Genomic DNA, 25457 nt, shown 5'->3' on the forward strand with positions numbered 1-25457 from the left:
TTAGGTGTTGTTGTAGGGTGAGATGGTAGGGAAGGCTGGCCTTAGGCTCTACCCTTCTTATGTTAGAGATATCACCTTAATATTTTATTGTACAAACTCTATGATCCGAGACATAGTGGAAAGATCAACTGATAACCATCAGGTCGGTATAAAGAGTTAAAGGGAAATGACTCGGTTAAGACTATATACACCTCATCTAACTAAAGAACTTTAGGAAAGCATAGCTTGAGATGTGGTAGTATTACTAACAAAATATTTAGGCTTATATAATGAACTGATAGTCAAACGTCAAAAGTGTAGGGGAAAATGATATCTCGACAGCACAGGGTCGAGTAGCTTAATCTTATGGCTGAGCTTTATAAATAAAATAGAAAGAGTAAACACTTTTAGAATATTTTCTAGCCTATAAGATGAAATATATCACAAGTCAGACTATTACAATTCACGAGAAGCACAAAAATATACATTTAGAATAATTTGGATCCCATGATAACAATTTTAGTAGTGAGAGATTAAAAACAACTTAGAGAATTGACCAGCAATTTGCACATGGAGGAGGTCTAAACAAGTACACTATTTACCAAAAAAACATTTAATATTAATATTTATTTGAAAACTTAAGCAATTAGATAAAATAAGTAAGTAGGGTGCAACCCTTTCTAACGAGCATATTTTTCTCTAACAAGAGAACTAATATAGAAAAACTAAGTTGGTTCTAAATATTGAAAACACGTGGAATCATAGTAAACAAGTATTTTCCAAACAAACATTGTATCGTGTGTATAGAATAATGTCACGACCAATATTATAAAGTAAATAAAAAACATAAAAAGAGACACTGATATTTAGTCATTTGAGCATCTGAGTTGGAAGTGGAGTGTCCAACCCAAAAAATAAAGTCTAGCAATACCTCCGTAGATAAACTGCAATCATAATTCGAAAGTTCTGGCTTCGGCTTGCTACTTGCTAACAAAACTGATCTCAATAATTTTATCTCTGGTCCTTCGTCTAACCCATTTGTCGTGGCTGCAACTTCTTCTTCATTGTCATCAAGACCTTCTAGATCCCTACACCTCCTTGCTTCCACTGCAGCCAATCGGGCACTTAGGATCTTGATTTCTTCTCATAGCCCTTCATCGGCTGCTCCCCTGATAGCTCTACCTCGACCTCTTCTTTCTACTTCCGTTTTTTTATTTTGATAAAAGAACCTACTCTGATACCAAAATTTGATGGCGATCCCAAGACAGTTGCGTGGCAAGACTTACGTTCCAGCTGGCCCATCCTTGGTCCTTCCTGACACACACCGAGGTTTGGTGAGGGTTTATGGTGCCTTCAATGTGCGCCCGGCCCAAGTTTCGTCTCGTTTTGTGTGAGCACAACATCTATGGTATGGCTCAACCTGGGCTCATTTGCATTGTTGTTCGTTTGAGTTATGCATTCATTCCTCTGTGGCTCGCGTGGTTTCGTTCTGGAAAAATATGGGTCTCCGTTGCCCGCTATCCTCTTGGTTCTTCTCTGGTTCTGGTCCTCTATCGTTTGCTAGTTATACAAATGTTTTTCGTGGGACCTGGTGGCTATTATACACCTGGTTTTCCATGGAGGTCTCAGGTTTGGTTGTCATTCTGGGTATGCCTTATTTCTATTGTCTGTGAACGATTCTTTTACAACTTGTAGGTAATGTTTTCTAACTGGGTTTTGGTTTCATTTCACAGGTCCTCTGCCTGTTACTCTCGTCGATTACTTGGCTGCTTATTTGATAAGTAAAAAACCCTGTTTCGATTCCACTATTTCACCTTCCTGTAGTTTCTATAAATGGCCTTGCTCTAGGTGATTAGGCTGTGGTGTCATGGTACTTCGGCCATTGGTTGCACTCAGGTTGGAGTTTCAACTCATGGCTCGGTTTTGAAGTCCGGCCTCCCCTTCAGGGATTTGTCGTGGGTCAAGTTCCTTGTTTTTTCTTTGGTGTTTTTCTGTGCTATATAGCTATGCTATATCACTATGCATGTATCCCTGTCCTCTTTGCTGTGGCTGCAATGGGCTGGCTCTCAGGGATGAAATGTCATGGTCTTGTCCTTGAAGATTTGGGTCCAATGTGCTTAAATCTGGTAGGGTCCTTCCTTGACTGCACTCTGTAGTTAAATTTTGGTTCTGAGCTATATTTGTTTAACCCTTGGGGTTTCAGTTTGTTGGTTTGTCAATACTTGTTTTCCTCCTATGCAATGAGCCATCCTGTCGATTTTGTTTTTTGTTCTAGGAATGTGTTTTGGCCTTTTGATGTTGGTTATCGTGTCTGTTGTTTCGTCTGTGTAGTACTTTGGTCTATCTGGGTTGTGGAAACACTCCTCGACCTATCTTGTTTGTATGAAGGACTCTTGGTTATTTTTTTCAAGACTCTCTGCCTCAAGGCCTATGTGGAATCTAGAAGTTATGCCCTGTACATCCGTGGACCTGATGAATATATATATATACTGTAAATTTCTAATTTAAATCAAATAGTATGTATTTGGTAATGTACTTCGATGGTTTCTTTCTATTGTATTTGATCCTTTCAGTCTCGTTGCCTAGTTTGAATGTTAATCACACAACTTGTTGTTTAATTGCTATGCGTCGTAATTTATACTTGTCGCTTTTGAAACAATGAATACCTATAAACTTTCTTTAAATTCATAAAAAAAAAAATGTTCAGAGTTATGCTTTATTTCCTTTTTTTTTCATCTAGATGGCAACAACCTCACTTTTGATTTTGTGTTGCTGGTAACCTCATACTGTTGACGAACCACCCTCAGTTACATTATAGTTATTTTCCAGTCTCATTTAGTTTCATTTCTAACTTATTTTAAACAAATCTTATTCTAACTATTGTTCAGTTTATAAATAAAAACATTGGGTGTAACAACCTTCATTTGAAAATAAAAATAAAACTAAATAAAAGTGAACTTAATGAAAACATCTTGTGCACCTGTCACCTCCCTAGTCAGATACTTCTGCATCAATAAGTCTTAGGCGATCATTTCCAATCCCTAGTCTTGCAATTGCACAACATAAATACAGATTCCATTATAAAGTTAACTTTGGGTTTCCTACACGTATTCGGATTCATATTAAAAATAACGAATCAACCAAAGTTAAGAAAAGTTACAGATCTAGCTGGTGGTTCAGTGTCTTAAAAATATTAAGAACAATGGAAGGTTCTCCTAATGTAGCCCAAATTAGCAGTAGTATTGTAGTGCAGATGGTCTACGAGCATTGCAAGAAAACGTTTTGTCCTTCGGGAGCTCCACATATACCTCCCCCTGAGGCCATTCATAGATTAACTTCTCCTTTGGTAACTCCATTAAATCGTGCCTTTGTCTTTTGAATATATCTATCAAATACTAATTGAGTATGCATCTGTAATCTCTTTTGATAACTCCATTAAATCGTGCCTTTGTCTTTTGAATATATCTATCAATTGAGTATGCATTTGTAATCATAATCAATAAGTACCATTGGAAATTGTTGTTATTGATGGAAGCGAAATCAAGTTATCTCTTTGTAGTGGGGTATAAGTCTAGAAAGATCTTCCAAGATCTTGCTGTTGGGAAGTCAAAAGTTTTATTTTCTATTTTTAAGAAAAGCTAAATGTTTTTAACGGTCCAAATTATACCATATAGGGATAATGTTCGGAGGACAGTTATAAATGTATTTTGAATCAAAATCTTTTGAAAACATTGGTTTTTTCAATTCCTTTTTCTTTAACATTCTCTATCTATGGGACTTCTGTAACTTACATTTATAATCAAAATCTTTTGAAAACATTGGTTTTTTCAATTCCTTTTTCTTTAACATTCTCTATCTATGGGACTTCTGTAACATGTGAGGTTGCAGCTACTTGTGAACTGAGATGGGACTTCTGTAACATGTGAGGTTGCAGCTACTTGTGAACTGAGATTACTATTTTATAGCAAAGCAGACGTGTTACAGTGTAACCCTAGCATTTACCGCCTTCAAAATTTTACATATATTTTTTGTAATTTTTAAATTTCGATTGTGAAATAGACTTACTTAGTATGCGTATTATGTTTATATTGGTGGGTGAGAGTTTATATATGTTTACGGTTTGTTTAACCATATTTATTAATATGATTATAATTTATTTTTATAAATATAAAATATAAATATTTACTAAATATTTTTTTAATTATAAAATTATCTTTTTAAAAACATAAATAATATAATAATAATAATATCTATTTTTAAGGTCACAGTCAATTCAGACACCAAATTGGTGTATAAGATTTCTTTGCTTGTGGGACAAGAGACTCCACCGAGCTATTTGACTGCTAAGTCTATGAAGGCATACACACTCTACCCCCTCTGGTTTTGAACCTGTGACCTTTTACGAGGAAACACATGCTCTTAACCATTAGGCCCACTCAAGTTGTATCTAAATTGACCCCCTTGTTTGCTAAGTCTATGAAGGCATACACACTCTAGCCCCTCCCTTGTTTGCTAAGTCTATGAAGGCATACACACTCTACCCCCTCTGGTTTTGAACCTGTGAACCTGTGACCTCTTACGAGGAAACACATGCTCTTAACCATTAGGCCCACTCAAGTTGTATCTAAATTGACCCCCTTGTTTGTGGTACTCCGCGCAGTGATTTGAATGCTAAGTGTACGAAGGCATACATACTCTACCCCTCGGGTTTTGAACCTGTAACTTCTTAGGAGGAAACACATGCTCTTAACCATTAAGCCCACTCAAGCTTTATTCTATTGTTAGTATCGCGATTTTAATCGAATCTCTTATATTATTATAATAGTTGTGAAACCAAAATTTTATGCCGAATATAAATGCTATAATATAGTGTAATATTATATTATTAGTATCCAGATTTCACCCGAATCTCTTATATTATTATAATGTTCGTGAAACCAAAATTTTATGAGTAGGATTCTTTAAAGTGTGCTTTAGCAAACGTGTCAAATCTTAAGATCAAAATTCGAAAACGGAAAATAATATATATTTTTTGATTATGTATCCATGTATTTAATTAAAAAACAAAATTACAATGCCCTGTGAATGCCAACTAGCGTGGCAAAAAGTCGGCCACCGCCATCAAGGTGGAGCACTGAACACGATATTTTCTCAGATAACTCATGAATATGTTATTTATAAATATACATTCTATAATATATAGTAAAGTCATATAGTTGGTATTCTTGGTATCTAGATTGTAGGGTATTATATTATCATATTTGTTTTGAAGACAAAGTTTACGGAAAAATTAATTTGAATCGATAGCTGATCGATCGACTGAAAACGAAATGCCAAGGCGCCGTTTTCTAGCGTGCAACTTGCCTCGAAATTTATGCATCGCGCCATCTATCCAGAACACTGAAAATAATAATTTCTAGCATGCAACTCGTATCGAAATTTCTGCATCGCTTTATATGTGGCGCCTGTATTGTCTTCGTTTATTAACCTGATGTTTGCCTTTCTGTTGGTAATTTGAATCTATTCATTTGATAACATTTTGAATTCAACATGCATTGCAATGGAGATATGAACTGGTAATTTCTTCAGCTCGATACAACATAAGACAACAGCCGGCTCCACTTTTGCTGGTTTTAAACAAAACACCGTTGACAGTTGTTGACTTTTGTTAGTTTTAAAACGAAACACCGTTGACAGTTGTAGACTTTTTACACTTCATAATGACTTTTTGCAAGTCATTAAGAAGTGTGAAGTACTGATCATCTTTCATGGCCACGAGTCCCTATCATCTTTCATGAGACAAGTGACAAAAGGCTTTGAATAATAATTTACGGGCGGCCACATTTTTATATTATGCTAGCGAACAAGTTGTGCACAAAATGTGTTCGATGTATTTAAGCAAGTTTCCTCTTAGAAAAGCATGAAAAATGCAGCGGTTACTCTATGTGTCTGAATCCAATTAAGATACACTAAACAGCAATTCTCGGTATGCACGCAACCGTGCGTCTTATGGTTGGCGCTCACTTGAATTCTGTGGGTTGGCTCGATTGACGAAAAGGCGTTTCAATGCTTCACATATTTATCTTCACTCGTTCTTACCATAAATAATACTTAGTTTTATCTCTACCCTATTATATGTTTAAAATAGAAAGCAGAACAAGAGGTGTTTTGCAGCGGGTGACGATGGAAGAACATGCCAAAAGTGCATGAGCAATGATGAGTGGCACACTCAACGCAACAAAACCTATGTGAATACCTATGTGAATACAATGAATATAGTGCCATTTTTAGGATACGCGCAAGAATATATAAATTTGTGGAATAGGCAGTTCCAATTACGCGGGATTCTAATCTTCGTGAGTACGTGAACATTTGTATTAATATTGTGAAAGATTCCCCTGCTTCGTAGGGTTTAGTGTCATTTCAGACGGTCAGCGACGGAGAATCTCTTGGACAATTCAACGGAAAGCAACATGTAACCTGCGGTAGTCATTAAAGGCTACTATCACAGGTAGGGGACACTTTGCAGATTGCATTATCATGATAGCATTATATACAAACTAGATACTCTATTTTGGTTTTATATATATAGACACATATATAAGTCTTGTTAGATATTTTTTTCATTAATATAAAGCAAATTAACATTACATAGAACTGGTTAGGTGGCTTTAATTTACAGAGTGGGAAACCAAGTTAGTTCGCTACCTATCCGCATCCGCAGTATATGCCATAGTTATCAAATTCGAATTTGAATTCGATTCGATACGAAAAAATTCGATAATATAAAATTTAATACGGTAAAAATTCCAGAGTATACCTCTTATAAATACAAACAAATTCTTTATTTTTTTCAACAAAAAGTAAAAATGAAATAAATCTTTCCTGACTTGAATACCTTAAATACAATGTTACTTATTTCGAACATTAATCTTTTATGTCTATTTAAGATTATAAGAAAATAACAAAAAAAAATGCAGCAAACAAAATGCATCAAATTTATCAATATTTCAAATATAGTAATATAAATAACAAAAATTCAAACCTAAAGTTTAATATAAAAAATAAAATATTGAATATTAAAAGTAAGCTTTAAGTGATCAACACATATCAAGAAACTTATATTTCAATCTCTTTCTCTTCCAAATCCAAATTTATTCAACAATATATATATATAATGATCACAGAAAATGAACACCTTAAATTGAATTCCATATAAACAGTTACAATAAACCATTATCATCCAAATTTATTAATAACTATAATTCAAAAAAATTTCAAACATTAAGCTTTTTTTAAAGATATGATTTCTATAACATTGTTTTTACAATTTTTAACCTATAACCTAACCTTTTCTGTAACTTTTTAATATTACACTTTTTTTTAAATTTTAAATTTCTATAACATTATTTCATATAAAAATTATTATTTCCCATACTTTTTAATAAAAAAATAATTTTAAATTATATTTTTCATAGGTTCTAATTTAAAAATTTTAGTTTACTAATAAAATTTATTAATTATTGTTTTTCACACTTTCTAATACATTTTTATTAGTTTATTGGTAAAATAAAAATTATAAGGTCAGTCCGAATGCTTGGGTGGTAGGGCTATTTCTATGGATATATTTTACCTTGCGTGTTTGCTAATGGGTGGAAAGTGATTAAAAACTATTCCCATGCAACTTGCTTTCTCCTTAGCCTCTTTGCTTCTAACAACAATGAAAGTTTTGAAAATAAAAGGAGTCGGGGAACCTCAGTCACTGCTAACATAAATTGAATCCATAAACTTAAAAAATCTGTACCGTATTAAATTTAGGGAATAAATTAGAGAGTAATTTTAGGATTTAGGAAAAGATGATTTATGGAGTGATTTATGGGTGATTTAAGGAGTGATTTTAGGATTTAAAAAATGTATTGTATTTTTTAATTCTATGGATTGTAAACCTATGGGAAATGAGAACTAATGGCCAAAATGAATGTGAGATCATGCCAAGAGATGAATTAAAAGTTTTGTAATCATTATGTAATTATATGGATATGATTTTATTAATGAAAGTAATTTTCATTATTTTCACAAATTGTCTTTATGTTTATGTGTAAATGAAGAATTCCAATTTTATCTATAATGTGGAATCAAGCAAAGTGTCAAATCTTGTATATGGGTTTGAAATTAAATGATATGATATTTAAATATCATAAGTGAGGGTGCATATATTTTTGTGTGCTTCTTTCATTCGATGAACAAAAAAATGAGATCAAAAAGTTGTTAAAGGTGTATGTGTACCTTTAGGTGAATATTGCATTGACATCCCAGAAGTAGAAAATCAGAACTTGCAGGAAGAAGTAAATTTTCCTGTATCAAGTGGTATTAGGGTGGGTAAGCTCTTTCGAATTGAGGATTGCAACCAGAAGAAGGATGACATCCAACTAGTAGTAGTTAGGTAGAAGTTATTAGAGGGTAGTTCGATATTAAGTGTGGATAGAATTTCCAAGTGAATGTTCTAAGGAGAGAACTAGAGAAAAATTTAAAAGGTCAACCTAGTGAAGAAAGCTTTATGAGGTATTTAGTAGCAAGAAGAGGACACTTCCTATAGAGGAGAGGCTTGGTTACTGTTCACTGTTGAGCATGGCGAAGCTAAAAACGATAGAGAAAAGGATCACTATAGAGGTTCATGAAAAATATTCAGGTGGAAGACACAACAGAAGGAAATAATATATCAAGGAAAAGGACATCAAGAAGAAAATGAATTATGAATAATTTAGTAGAGACCTCGCTTAGATTAAAGTACAGTTTCTTGTGCTTATGGATTTTCTAAAACAAGAGGTTGAAGATGAGAAATGAGGATGGGTTTTTAAGATGAAAGTTAAATGGTTAGTTAAGAATCTGCATGCATGAAATCAAAGAAGATGGATCAGGCATCCGATCAGAGACTAGTTAAGGATGCTTCAAGGAAGTGAGAAAGAGCAAGTGTAAATTTGTGAACCATACAAAGGACCATTTCTTGGTGATAATGAATATGAAATGATTTCTATAAGTATCATGAACTACTTGGATAGTTTATATCAACATGTGGATTTGTTGGTATAGGAGATAAAAGAGGTTGAAAATCCAATTAAGTTTTCAAATAATATTTTGTGTATGGTTGTAGGTTATTTTGTGGATGGTGATGGACAGTTCCATAGAATTTTCATGAAGGTGAAGGAAGAAAAATAAATGTCTTCTCAAGGCATAGAAGGAAGACAAACTAAGAATTTCACTCTAATAGAGGATGCGGTAACATTATCTCATCAAGAAAACCACGATGAAAACCATAAATTAATGAACAAAGAGATTATTGATAGACAATTAAAGAAACATGTAGATATAGAGGAGAATGAAGATTTGGCTCATGGAGATAGTGAAAGGAAGTGGAAAGAGGAAGAGCGACATTCAGACTTAATGCTCACAAATTTTCAAGAAGAGCTAAGGATGTTGGAAGAATAGTTAATTAATGCAAGGATTAATGGAAAATACTGGATGAAAGTTGCAGACATAGAAGGAGTGATTAACTCGTTAGATGAAAGAAAGAGTAATAATATTGCAGATATTAAAGAACAAAACATGCAAAAACAACGAATGACGAGCAATAAAGACAAAGTTCAGCAAACATGGAGCATCATGTACAACCTAAAAGATCAATTAAACATTGAAATTGATAGGATGAGAATAATGATGGTGAAATTGCATGAGAAATTGCACAATAATGTAAGAAGGGTAGTCAATTGTAGAAGGAAAATGAATGCAGAAGAGTGCATCAACAAACAGAGTGGAAAATTATGACATAAAGTTTAGAAACATGGAAGGTTGAAGAAGACAGTGACAACAAGAGTAGAGAAGAATCATGAAGAAGAAGATGATCAGTTACAGTACAAAATTTGGGATCTATGAGGAGCCAGGGATTAATGGCACTTGACCAGGATGTCATGATTTTTTTCTACCTTGGGAGTCTAATGCAGTAGCATTAGAGGTTACAAATCATCAAAAGTTTTGAATAAACGATCCAAAAGGGGTTTCAATATCATAAAGGAGTTATAATTACTTAAGTGTAAATATTCTTATTTTCATTAAATTATTATAGAATACTTTTATAAAATCTATGGATAGGAGAGATTTTACATAAGGCAAAAGAAAATACTCCTTCAAGAGAATTATAGATTCATGGAATAAATCATGAGATCTTTAGCAAATAAATTATGATATATTTAGGGAATAAATCAGGGAGTGATTTAGGATTTAGGAAAATCCAATTTATGGATTGATTTATGGGTGATTTATGGAGTGATTTTAGCATATAAAAAATATATTGTATTTATTAATTATATTTATTATAAGCCTACAAGAAATGAGAAGTAATGGCGAAATTGAATGTGAACTCAGGCCACGAATGAATACTTTTGTAATTGTTATGTAATTGTATGGGCATGGTTTCATTAATTAAAAGAAAGTTCATTATGTTCACAAATTGTGTTTGTGTGTATGTGTGAATGAATAATTCCAATTTTATGTGTAATCTGGAACCAAGCAAAGTTTGAGATCTTGTATGTTTAAAATTAAATGATATGAGATTTAAATATCACAAGTGATGGTGCTTATATTTTTGTACGTTTGTTTTATCACATGAAATAAGTAATGAGATCAAAAGGTGGTTAAAGGTGTATGGACACATTGATGTCAATATTTCATTGAAATCCCAAAAGTATAAAATCAGAACTTGCGGGAAGAAGTAAATTTTCTCGCATCAAAGAAAAAAATAACAACACAAGAGATAATTCTACAAGAATTCCTTGGATGTAACCACCTCCTCCCACATCTACCCATGTAACCGACCGACCAGGGTAAAATTCAACAAGAGGCTACTATGATTAGATTCAACATCCTATGCGACCTTAAGGAAATGGAATCGAAAAAAACACAACATAAAGCCTTCCACATCAGCTACAGGACCCTTGAGAACGATCCCAACTCTTCATGTAGCTAGCCCTTGGGTTCCAATGACATTTTTGACCACTTAACCTCTAGACGCTCTAATTCTTTAGGCGTTCTATTGTCGAGGAGGCTTTGGATACTCTCATGATATGGTCATGCTAGCATCCATGGACTATTTTGTCCATTGTTGTGCCAACGTCCCCAAGTTTGTCGCCACTTTTTCAGTCCCAAAGCCTAAGTCACTGCCCAGAATTAAATGACATCTTCGTAATAGTAAGATAACGGGGAAACAATGATGCAAAAGCAAATAGTTGAAAATAGACCCCTAGTATCCACCACTGGAATTTCGTTAAACATATCATAAATATGTAATCTACGGGTGTAAATAATAGATTTATGCGTAGGGATGTCATACCTATCTCATAATCATTAAGAATAAATGTTCCTTTGTATCATTTTCTACATAATCATCTATTAGGTCATAAATACATTGTCCATTCATTTACAAGTAAAAACATGATGAGAGCCATATATAGCCACTATGACAAAACACATATATAACCAACATAATAGTAGCAGAAATACCAATGAAATCACAACCATATGATCCACATATAAATAAATATAATACTCATATAAATACAAGGAGAAAGAACCTCTCATTAATGATTGAAAATCCAAACCCAGGGTGGTACTACTACGTTCCACCCACCATAGAATGGCGGAGCGAAATCACTCTTCAACCATTCAGCCCATGTCATATTCCAAGCATGAATGTGGGACTCAGACCAAAGAACCAACTAGGGCATACTGAGGCTAAACCATGTCACCCTCATCAATAGAATCTAGTATTTATCATATTCCATCCCAGATCACTGGGACAACACAATAAACATGTCACAATAGGCTTTACCATGATCTCCACCTGATCACTAGGCCAAACAAAGACAAATTCGACTAGATTTCTCCACCTACATCGTGAGGATTTTTCATGTCTCCTAATCTTTTAGGCTTTATTGCAATCCAAACCTAGATCATTAGGCCCTAAACTGAGACCCACTCTCTTGGATTTAGCACATATACCAAACTTGGGATTGCTAGGCCCAACGAACAGAAAACCACCTCTTGGATTTACCGCATATCCTACCATTCACCAGCAAGGATTCCTAGGCCCACCAAGGGAACACAATCTTGGCCTTAACATAACCCACAATCTGGCCCGAGGGTCGCTAAGCAAGTGACTTTACCATGATCAACAATCTGGTTTAGGGACCACTAGGCCATTTGCTCTATCATTTGGAGATCCACCTCACTCAACTTTGAATCCATCCAGCAATCTAGCTCAACCAAAACATGAGAATCCCATCACACAATGGCTATCCGAAAATGGAAAGGCTACGCTAAAAACACTATTGCACCTTGAAAAACCCATGGCATAAGAGAAAAAGAATGACATGCAATACCATGCATGCCAAATCTAGAAAGGAAGATACACATGCAAATCGATACCCGCAAAGAATCCTGCTATAGCTTCTTGATCCTACCTTTCCCTGCTTGATCCTTTCTTCCTCTTGCCTTCTTTTCCTTTCTTGATCTAATGCCAAAATGCTCCAAGAAAACTCTAAGTGTCCAAGAGAGAGAGAGAGAGAGAGAATAATAAAAGATATCCAAAACTAAACTGACAAAAGGTTACCATTTGATCCTCAGAAGCCTTTCTATTAATGAGGCCTTTATTTTCTTCATTTTCCATTATGTTCTGTCATTTTCCTCCTCACATGAAAATTGTGATCTTTCACCTCCCTTTTCTCCTAATTTCCATTATTTTCATAAATAAATGTTCCAAGAATGTAATTTTCCTTTCCAAAGCCTTATCCATTGCCTTTTCCAATTTCCTTAGCCATAATGAATCGATCAACACCTACATGAGGATGGCTTTCCCAACATTCATCTTGGAATAAGTATCCCATCAACCATGGTTATTATTTTTCCTTTAGTAACATTTATTACATGGAATTTTTACCAGGGTTGTTACATTATATTATTATTTCATTTGTGTAAGTAATATGAACAGAAATTGTAAATTCCATTTTCGAATTTCATATTAAATGACGCTAGTGTCACTAGAATAGTAGTAAATAGATGTTCCAAAGGACCTATGATATTACGTAATGATATATAGATATTGCTAAACTTGTTGGGTGCATGTGGATGGATTTGTTTGGGTGTAGGTGGATGATCTTTTGGAGGAATGCATGAATTAAACCATGCTAGGGGATGGGCATGAAATTAAGATAAGTGTATGTCTTACTCTGGAACTGATCCATTATTAAAATAAAGTGAATTTAAAGCGCTTTAATACTGAAGAGACTGCTATAGAAATGAATGAGGAAATGTTGGGGGCATTCCCTTCCCATCTTAAGAAAACATGTAATTTATGAAACACTGAGGACAATGCTTATTAAAATGGGTGGACTATGTAACGCCCCTATGAGTCTGCTTTTTAAACATTTACTAGTTTTGGACATTGAACTATTATTGGATTAAATGGAAATGGAAGCCATGTTGATACATATTTGATGATGTAATTATTTTATAATTATTTGGGTTAATAAGTAAATTTCTTGTAAATATTTAGGAAAGAGCAATGGAGTTTATAATACTTCTTGTCAGCGTAGAAAAAAACTATTGGTGGTCATGTCCACGTAATGGACCTTCCCAAAAAATTCTCCTAAAAATCCCTATGAGAAAATAATTACAAATATTAACATAATGGGAGAGAAATATTATGTTAATGTGTTAGTTGGAGAGAAATAGTAAGTGGGGCGGGTTAAAGCATAGTGGGAGAGAAAGTCATGCTTTAAAGGAAAAATAAAAATAAAAAAATCGAAAGCAATAAAACAAGAAGGCTTAGGAGAAAGGCTGCAGACCTTAAACTAGGGCACTTATAAAAAATCTATTGGGAAGAAAATATTTAAAATAAACCACCTAGAAATCAATGGAAAGATTGCGAAGGCATGAAGTTATTAGCTTAGGGAGAATTGGTGGTGAAATTTCATGGTTGGGTGGAACGTGAGATGTTCTAGAATATTTCCCATAATTTTAATGGTTAGGTGACATTCTGATTATGTTCTAATGTGAATTCTGAATGGGTCACTAATATTTACTCATATAATAGAGGAAATTATGTGTATATATAATTAGTGGTACAAATTATAGTTATGTAATTATGGTTTCTATTATTCTATATGTTATAGTTAATTTCGTACATTTCCTGTTAGCATGCATGGAAAATAAACTTTGTCACAGGCCATTGTTGGTGATGAAATATGTTATCATATTTTAAATAGTAGATAATAAGGGTGCGGGAAAATAATATTTTGTACACGAAAATAAATACATGCATGCATTGAAAAAAAATTAGTAAAGTATGGGCATGTGTGTCATGCCATGATTGAAATTATGGTTAGACTTAGAACTAATACTAAAGTAAAATGAAACTTGCATTGCTATATATCTATACTACTAAATAGATGGAAATTCAATTATTTAAGGTTATGAACTATGTAGAAACTAGAATTAGAAGTATTCTATTATAGGACATCATTTCTATGAAAGGGATGAACAAGAAATGTTAACCAATAATGAAAACACATGGTAGCTTACATAAAATTTCTAGATGTCATGAAATCCACCTCTTTTAACTATAATTAAAGCGTTTATAATAATCTCTACAAATAGGGAAAAAATGGGACTCTCTAGTTAGCTAGTATAAAGTCTATATATTCTAATTTCCAAAATAACTATCCTCAAAGATAAAATACAACTCAAAATAAAGGAAGAAGTGTTACGGTGCTACATGTATGATTGGCATGCATTATATGTGGAGTATTTAGATGTCAAATTTATAGGCATATATAGTGGAAATACATTTATACTCTCTAGGTAATGTCACACGAATATTTGTAACATTCCTCTTTATTAAATAAGCAAATATTTTATGATAAGTCAAGTCATATGGGGCATGAAGTAGAACACTCCTTGTATTGATCCGAATTCAAACAATAACAAAACAAATTATAGATATAAGCATACACACAGTGATGTAGTGGAAATAAAACTTCATTTCATTAATATCAAATAACTGAAATATGTCTAAATACAAAATGGAAATAAACTAGCTTGGGTGATGGTAGCTTATCTCTGAAAAGAAATGCGGTAGCTACATGCCTTTGAATTGTGTTACAATGTGGCTTGAAGGCCTATTTATTATTGAGAAATAATGGAAAACCCTAAACATCCAAAAACTTAACCCTAGGATATGAAACACCATAGTATGGGCCTCGTTGGGGTATGTTGGTACATCAGCTTCCCGGGGTCGTAACTTTGTCATATGATCTCTGTTTGATGCACACAATACCTCATTATAAATATCTATATATGGACCACAACTGTTGATAGCTAATATTGAGTTGAAAATAATATTCGTCACCAATGGCTTTCCAAAAAAAATGTCGTTTAGGGCCTCAAAATGGCTCCAGAAGTTTAGGAGTCGAAAAAATGCCAAAAATCATAAACTGTGCTAAATTAAGGAAACTAAAAAACTAAAAGAAACAATGGTGGGTGTCCAGGTGGAATAGTCGGGTGGCCACCAATATCCATCTATATCATTCCTTCCCCTTTAGGAATAAATTTTCCCCATTGCCCCGGATGCGGGTGATTCAAACTGCAATTAGTGTGATGGGACTGGGGTGGGCGAAGTAGCGAAGCCACCTGCCAGCCAGGATCATTGGACAAAAGGCCATGTGGGAGGAGAAGCGCCTGCAGGTGGATGTCATAAATGGCAAAGGAATGTCTGAAACAGGCATTAATATGTCGTCCCAATTCACATGCGAAGTTGGATATCAGTCTTCGGCTCCCATGAATGCCATTGTTATGGCGGGAGAGTATCGAGGAGGTGGGAATTGTTTATTAGATGGCCTCAGCCATGGCTATATGCTGTTGTGTTTCATGTTGTTTTGGATGGTTACGGGTTTTGCAGGCACTTGGGTTTCATGGGGGTCAAGCTCTGGTTCTTTTAAGTGGCCCGCACCTCAGGTGGTGGGCTCACAAACACAAACCAGTGTGCTATTTGAGCATGGTATTCCCTCGACTGTTCGTGGCATTCCCTCTGCTGTTAGTGGTATTCCCTCTGCTGTTCGTGGCACTCCCTCTACTGTTAGTGGTATTCACTCTACTGTTCGTGGCATCCCCTCTGCTGTTCGTGGCATTCCCTCTGTTGTTCGTGGTATTCCCTCTGCAATGTCGAGGCCCTGCCATAGAATTCTCAGCCGTAGAGGCTTAGGACGTGGCAACCCTTCTCGCCCATCCTCGGGGTATGACGCCATGAGTCAGGATCCTCGACCTCGCAGTGGAAATGAGGGCATTCTGAGGCCCAGTCAATTCCTCAACCCAAGCTCTCCAAGCTCTTCGAATTCACCCTCCTTTGGCTCTTCTATTTTTACATTCAATTGCTCTCTCAATCGCCCTCGGATCACAGCTCATGTCTCTGTCCTCTTTCTAGAGGAAGCCTAAGATGAGGGCGATACCAGTGCCCCAATGCCACTCACAGAGGATGAATAGGATGTGGGTGACCCCAATACCCCAAAGCCAACTTTTGATATGCAGCTCGGGATAGTTCCGTCGGCCAGCGCTGACAATGTTAATCCTATGGTTCCTGCTCCTCCAGAAATGAAGGATAATGTACCGGCCCAAGCTCAGGACCTAAATACAGGGGGTTGGTGCAGGATCGTGGAGGAGTCACCTGACGAGTAATCAAGTGTTGTAGATGCTCAACGAGTTTTTGCAGCCCAGTTATAAAGGTTTTTTGGCTCAATGTGTCAAATTCTGTCTCAGTTACTGTGTCGAGATTAATTTCCAGTTTCAGTTGTGTTTGTATGTTGTTGCTGTTGTGTATGTTGTTTGTGTTATTCTGGATCCTCTGTGTGGGAAATCTCGTCTAATTTCTCAGTTTTGGACAATGTCTGGCTCAAACGACGTTACTCTCAGGCTAGTTGGTTCACCATGCGCAACTTGCTGTAATTGTACTCTTTTACTGTGAATAATAGATTAGACTTACTTAGAAAAAAAAAAAATTTGTCCTCATTGCATTGAGTTCCTCCATGAGATGAGGAAATTTTTCTTGAACTTGGTCCCTCGTGAGCCACTTGCCCTGGTGAAGGAGTTGGCCTGCTTTGAAAACTCAATATCATTGAATCCTTTTCTGTCATGTGTTATTGATCTATGTGTCCATGATTCGATAATTTGTATCTTGTTCCATGTAGTCTGGTTTTAACTCTATTGGTGTGATTTATTCTGCAATGTCATTTGTGTCCAACAATGGTGGGAAGTAGGGCCGAAGGTTGTCCACATTGAACACTGGGTGTAGACCAAGGAATGGTGGAATAGTGAGCTCTAAGGAATTGTCCCCTCTTTCCTTGATGATGGCATATGACCCCAATTAGAGCGAGCGAAGATTGCGGCGGGGCCCAACAAAGCACCCCTTCTTGCAAATGGAGCTAAAATTTGTCGCCCACCTAGAACTTGTGTGGCGCTCGATGCTGATCATGCCAGTACTTGTAGCTAGCATTGGATTTGTCCAATATTTAATGGACCTATTGGAAAATGTCGTGAATTTTCTCAATGAAATTGTTTGCCTTGTCGACTTCAAACTGGCCATGAACCTAATCTACCTCAGTAGATGCAAATGTTATGGCCACCTCAATGGGACATAGTGGTTGGAATGCCAAGCTCACCTGAAAAGGGATGTGGCTAGTTGAGTTGTGGGGAGCCCATTTATAGCGGTGCTAGACATAGGGGAGGCTCTCATCCCATGTGAATGAATGATTTTAGTTATACATGAGCAAAATGTGTATGATCATTTTTTTGACAACCTATGCCTTGCCATTAGGTCCCTACACTATTAGTGTAACCCCTTATTTTTATTAGTGCAAGCCCCTTATTATATTGTTGTGCCCTTACATTATTATTGTTATGTCAGCTCTATTTACATTATGACCCCTTAGACTCCTATATATAGAAATGAGCTCTTGTCATTTGTATCATCCAAGAATTGTTCATTTTTGTAATGTAAAGGAGGTTTCCTCCTCGAAGAGGATTATTTTGAAGGCATTTGATCTCTCGTCTTATTTATGTGAGGTGTTTTCATAAGAGTTGGTATGAGAGCTTTGGATTCTAGGGTTCCACTACTCCAAATAGGTCAAAACAGTAACACGTGGCACTTCGTACAAGTTCGCTCTACTGAAAAGGTATATACGTAGGTCAACATGGACACATCTTGATTAATAGTATTAATGATATTTGTAATAAAATGGACTCTAGGGTTTTGATGTTAATTGAAAGTTACTCACTTCAATACTTAACCTATGCTCACTTATATAATTATTATAATTATGTAATAATTAATTAATGTTAAAATTAATATTAAATATCTATAATACACATAGTCATTATTAATGTGGTTGATATATATCTATCGACATAGATAAAACACATCTAACAATTGTTATATGCATCAACCGTATTTATTACTATGATTGTGCTATTAATATGAAATATATTGACAAAATATGGTAGTTATTGTTTCACTACTGAAATTTTATTTTAAATTTATAGAAATATATACTTTTCTTTCAAATTTAAATTTATTAATTAACAATTTTTTTAAATTTATATTGATTAAATATTATGAAGGGCTAAATTTTTTATTTTAAATTTATATAGTTTAATTCATATCATTCATTTATTTATTTATTTGAATAATAAAAAATGCAAATTAGAAACTTAGATTTTTCTTGATAATTGATAAAGTCGACATTAAAATATGTCGTCCCATAAATATGTATGCATATCCAAGTAGTTATTTATTTTTTATTTAATTACTTTTGTTATAATGTTCCCTTATAACATCTCTCCAATAGTATATTACTACCAGTGCAATAACTAAATACTAAATCAGTCAGAAAATTTATATAATCATTTTAATAAAAATAGTAAAATAATCCTTAAAAAAAATGTAGATGACATGAAGTACTGTAAACTATTTGTCATATCCATAAAAAGCAAAAAAATATTTTTCTCACTCACGAAGACATTACATTATATTGGATTCAAGATAGCAGAATTCAGCTTGACGTAAAGAAGCAACTATTGGTGGTCATAGGTTTGTAGGTGTTTTCCACTACTTTAACATGTATTCCACTTTGTAAGTAACATCACAATGGATGATGGCGATAATTAGTGGACTCTCAAGTATGGAGATATTGATTAATGTAGTTAATCGATATAAGGATAACAACTCCACAAAATGTGAGGTTGCAACCCAAGAAGATCCTTTCTTAACACCATTATCATAATTACAAATCAGGATCATAATTACAAATCCTTTCTAAATAATGGTGATTTAGATTTTTTTTTTAAATATAGTTAAAAAATTCCCCACGTGAAAGAACATTAGTTCACTAGAAATAAACCTTTTCCCTAGAAAAAGAAGTGGATGCATCATATTAATATTAATTTGGCATTATTAAGTTATTAATATTAGTTTCGGGAACAATTATTTTGTGGATAATTAAGGTATTAATATTGATTTGGGGAACAATTAATTAATATTAATTTGCGGATAATTAATGTATTAATATTAATTTGGCGAATAATTAAGGTGGATGAGGTGGATGAGGTGAAGCACCAAGACGTACAATTTAAAAGCTCTTCATGACACAAAAAAAACAAGATAAAAATAAAATAATAAGAACTAAGTTAGTTGTTGGTGAGGGTATAGTTATGGAATAAGAATTAATGTAGTCATTGGTGAGGGTATATTTATTAATTAAGACATGCATATTGAAATTAAAATTTATATAAAAATGTTTATAAATAGATTTACTTTATATATGTATATCTAGGTCAAAGACATATGGTTTGAGTAGGTTTTGACATTAGTTTTAGGATATGCTCGTCATCAATATTTATTAAGAGGATCATTACTATTAATTTTCAAATTGACAAAATATTTACACATCATAATTTAAATATATGGTATCCATGTTGGAATGTATTAAAATATAAATAATAGTTATATTTTTATCTAAATAGAAAATCAAATACAAACTTTGCATATGGATAAAATACCAAGCCCTCTTCTATGGTTACTAATATATGATAAGAAATTGGTTTGGGATTTTTGTTTATTTTCATGTTAATTAAAAAAAATAAGTTTAATAGTTGTAATATTTTGGTAGAAATGGTCTCAAGGAAGGGATACCTAAATTCATGGACATCGAGATTGCATAATGGAAATATAAATTGATATTTGATTAGGTACTAGTCTCATTTATATATGATTAATGCCACCTATTCTTGTAGTTTTTCTTATTCTATAAGATTTTTAAAAATTGAATGAATGGAAAAAAAATCTAAACCATCAACACCAATGGAGGGAATATTCAATTGGTTTAGAGGACTCCAACAAATAGAAACTATTTTAGAGAAGGTGAAAGATAAATCAATAGTTTCAGAGCATATGTGCGACAATCTCTTAATCTTACACTTCATTCAAAGCCATGGGAATGCATTAGAGGGTACAATTAGAAAACAAGAAAAGATTTAGTTTTTTAACTATGTGAGCTAACCCCTTGAAAACAAGGGAGAATAGGAAGCTACAAGGAAATATGGGTGATTTTGGACCAATTCAAGCGATTCATGACTTGGGTAACTTTTTAAATTCATATTTTTCACATGTTTTTAAATTAAGTGTGATTTGTACAATACTTTACAAATCCTATATTAAAAGGATGGGAGAATAAACTTAGAAGGAATACACAAGACAGGTAACTTAAAAAAACATATCCAAAGGAAAATATTTCCACTCTATAATATCTTCTAAAATATTTTATAAGGAAGCTTCCCAACTAGAGAAGCCTACATCTACCTCCTCTAATATAAAGGAAGATTCTCATTGAATAGAAATTAATCATTATTCTAAAATGAAATATGGTGTGGATTTGGAGTTTTATTAGTTAAGAATTAGAGAAATATATAGCTAGAAAAATCTTGTGAATGAAATACTATCTATGTCATGCACAAGGTAGAACTATGCATTCATATAAATTTAGAAATAACAAACTATCATTTTGTCGTATGGAAAAAGTCAATCCCTTGAAGATATTGAATAATGGCCATACTTAGCCTTATTATTAAAGGTTTGAGGGATCCTTGGGAAATTTCCCTATTTATATTGTTTCTTGCTAAAAACATATGCCATAATGATGATCCAAGAAAGAATGGCATTAAATAAAACGATAGGCAAGAAATTATTAAACGTAATTCTCCATTTGTATTTTATCATTTTGGATGTACAAGATAGATCTATGGGCCTTATTATGAGTTAGAAAATGAGTGTAGTTTGGCTTCTAAACTTATTATGCATGTGTTAAGAATATACATTGAGTTTCTAAAAAGAATATTAACGATTAATATATATATTCTCCAAAAGAGATTGTAATAGATTGAGATGGAGACCTTGAGGAAAGAAACGCGTAGAACTGGGGTTTGCAGTAGGATTTCAGTGTTGGGAACCATGGAGGGACAAGAAGGGGCGAGTTCCACTCCCTCCTACAGTCATGTAGTCTCAAATCGCTTCAAGAAGCCCATGGAAGTTGAAACTGAGTGTACAAAAAAAAGGAAAACTGGAAAGCAGCAGAGCACATAGGCTGGCAGAAATGCGGGAGGAAGTCAAAAGAGAGAAACATACATGAGTACACAGTTAGAAAGCTAAACCTAGAATTCGGATAGGACCATGTAAACCTAGGGAATCCATCACACCCCGAGTGGTGTCAAGTGATACAACGCTACAGGCACACAGGTAGCACATGCCAAATTATACAGTGATATGAAAATTCATGTGGTTATGGCCAACGGAGAAGGCTCTACACAGATGGACAAAGAACCATTGGAAATGTAAGTGAGAAATAGATCTCCACCTTGGATGCATGGTTTCTCCACAGTTGTGTTTACAAACCTAGAGGATAAGGCCAAGGTGTTTGAATGAGGACCTTACTTCTATGTCGGTGCAGGTCTCTATATGCGGCCATGGGTGATGAACTTCATCTTGGAGCAAGAAACATTTACATCGGTGCCGCTATGGATAAGACAATATTCCCTACCTCCATATTATTCATTGCTAGAATCATTAAAAGCCATAGGTAATAAACTAGGGCACTTCGTAAAAATATCAGAGGCCACACTACGTGGAAAATATACCTCCTTTGCCATAATATGCGTGGAAATGGACCTTTATGGGCTTTGCCAGATGAAATAATTCTAAAGTATATGATGAAGAATGGGTATAGGTGGTGGACTATGAGCATGTACCCTTAAGATGTTGCAAATGCCATGAACACGGGCACCTCTTCGGAGACTTCCCTTTAAATAAGATGGAAAGCAGTATCAAAGCAACCACAAGGAAAGAGACTGAAAGCTTTACCAAAGTGGGAGGTAGAGGAAAAGGAGGGAGAAAGATCCAAAAAAATATATATGAGGAAAAGCAGCCTAGTCATAATAGATTCAAGATATTAGAGGAAGAAGAGGGGGAGGAAAGAGAAAATCAAGTATTGAGGGAGAATCTTGTAGAGAAGGAAAAGGATGATAGCATGGAGGATAGACTTGATAAAAGCCAACAAAAGGAGGATCAACCCAACATGATGGAACTTGATAAGGACCAAGAGATGACCCGAAGCGAAGTGGGAATGGAGGTGCGTGAACTGCAAGACATATTGGAAAGGGAGAATCTTGATCTAAAAAAGTTCCTGGAGGAAGGAACTACCAGAGGATTGGATTTGCTACCTCAAGATGAATTTAACAGAGTACAACAACGTTTCGTCTGGAGAACTCAGGCAAAAGGTTTTGGGGTCAAAAGAAATCATGATAGTCAAGATAACAAAGGGGTCGAAACTATGGAAGCAACAAAGGGACAAGCTCTCAAGAACCTAGGAAGGAAAAGAGGAAGAAAAAAATAGATTAAGTTTTTGATTGGATGTGGAAAACTCATGATCAACTGAGGCAAATGAAAGACATAACTAGTTACTCATTTACAAATATTTCTTAATGAAGATTACGACATGGAATATTAGGGGTCTAGGAAGTAAAAGGAAACAACAAAATCTCAGCAATAGAATGAAGGAAGGGAAACCAAATCTGGTATTTATCCAAGAAAAAATTGTTCTGTAGAGAAAATAAGAGAGATAAATAGCAAGTGGCTTATTAAGTATGAATATCTAGAAGTTAAAGCAGACAACGTAGCAGGAGGAATTCTTACACGGTGGAACCCTCAAAAAGTTGGAATCCTAGATGATGAAGCATCCAGGGACTACCTATCAGTGGTCATCCAACATTTTGGGGACAAGGAAGTTTATCTCATCACAAATGTCTATGGTCCAAAAAAGCTTGAAGATAAATTCAAGCTTCTAACCTCTCTGGAGGAGCTAAGAGAAAGACATCTGGGCATCCCCTGGATTCTAGGAGGGGACTTTAATATGATCAGATCTCTGTCAGAAAAATAGGGTGGGACTAGATCTCTAGGCAGAGATTCCATATCTTTTCAGAACTTCATAACCAACATGAGTCTAGTAGATACAAGAGCGTATAATGGTATCTTCACCTGAAATAATAAAAGGGGAGGGACTTCTCAAGTGGCCTCTAAACTAGATAGATTCATTATCTTTGAGGACCTTATCCTCTCAGGCCTTGACTTGTCAGCTATGATCCTCCCTTTTGGAGGCCCCGATCACTGGCCTATTCAATTAGAAGTGTCCTTTATAGGAATGCCAAGAAATAGAACTTTTAGGTTTGAAGACATTTGGCTTACCTATCCTGACTTCAACAACAATATTAAAAAATGGTCGACAAAATATTTGAATGTTCAGGGTACTAAAGTGTTCCTTCTATAGCAGAGACTAAAACACATCAAACTAGGGCTGAAGGATTGGAATAAGAGTGAGTTTGGCAATATCTTCGAAGCCAAAAAAAATAGTTGAGGGGAAGCTACATGAAATTAACCAAGAGCTCATCTCAAAGAGATTCATCGAGGAGGGTAAGAAACAAGCTCACTCGCTTCAACACGATTAGGAAGGCTTATGTAAGCAAGAGGAAATCTTCTGGAAATAGAAATTGAGGGTTCAATGGTTAAAGGAAGGAGAAAGGAATACAAGGTTTTTTCACAAGTCTACAATGGATCATAGGTCTCGTAACAGGATTTTAAAACTGAATGATACGGAAGGAAAACAGCTCAACACTGACAAAGAAATAGAATCTACTCTGGTTCAACATTTCTGATGCATAGCAAAGGAGCCTCTCATAGATAGAACACAATTATAATCTTAACATGCCAGTGAATGAAGAGGAGGTTAGCGAAGTCATCAAAAAGATGCAAAATGGGAAAGATCCAGGCCCATATGGTTTCAATGTAAACTTCTTCAAAGCGTGCTGGAACATAGTCAAGTAAGATATCCTGGAGGTGGTGGAGGACTCAAGGAAAGACAAAACAATTCTGAAGGCACTCGACACCTCTTTCATATCGTTGATTCCAAAGAAGGAAAATGCTATAACACCAGATAGATTTAGACCCATAGCATTATCCAATGTGGCGTACAAAATTATTTCCAAAATAATTGCAAATAGGCTTAAGCCCCTTCTTCCAACTCTAGTGTCTAAGGAGCAAACTGGTTATGTGGAAGGTAGGAAAATTCTAAACAATATCATTCAAGCACACGAAGTGGTCCACTCACTAAAGAGAAGTATGCAGACAGGTCTGATCATACAACTTGATCTAGAAAAGGCTTATGATAAGCTTAGTTGGGAATACATTAGGGAAGTTATAAGATCATATGGCTTTGACCATAACTGGATAAGATGGGTAATGGCACTTGTTACCACTTCAAGCTTTCAATACTACTGAATGGCTCACCATTCAAAACCTTTAAGCCTTTAAGAGGACTCAAATAAGGAGATACGCTCTCACCCTTCCTCTTTATTGTCATGATGGAAGGGCTAGGCAATGTAATCAAAGCTGCCAAAGTAGAAGGAAAAATTCAGGGTCTCAAACTCACCCTAAATGGGGATGTTTTGACTTGTCGACAATTTGTGGACAACACCATGTTGCAGGGTATACCTACAGTCAAAGATGCTCATGGATTCAAACAAATTCTGAAAGACTTTGCTATGGCTGCGCGTGCTGAGGTAAGCCTTACCAAATCAATGATTTTCTTTTTTAATACTGATATTGCTATTCAAAGAAACCTCACCAGAATTCTAGGTTTTCAAAGAGAAGTGTTACCCTCCAAATATTTGGGAGTTCCTCTGACAGACAAACCTCTAAGAAATATAGTTTGGGAGCCTGTTATTAATAGACTCCAGGATAAAATTCGGAAATGGAAAAACATGTCTTTGAATTTGGCAGG

Source organism: Pinus tabuliformis, chromosome 8 (genome assembly GCF_031772625.1).
Source record: "Pinus tabuliformis cultivar Carrire ecotype Pingquan chromosome 8, CPIR1, whole genome shotgun sequence".
Taxonomy (NCBI): domain Eukaryota; kingdom Viridiplantae; phylum Streptophyta; class Pinopsida; order Pinales; family Pinaceae; genus Pinus; species Pinus tabuliformis.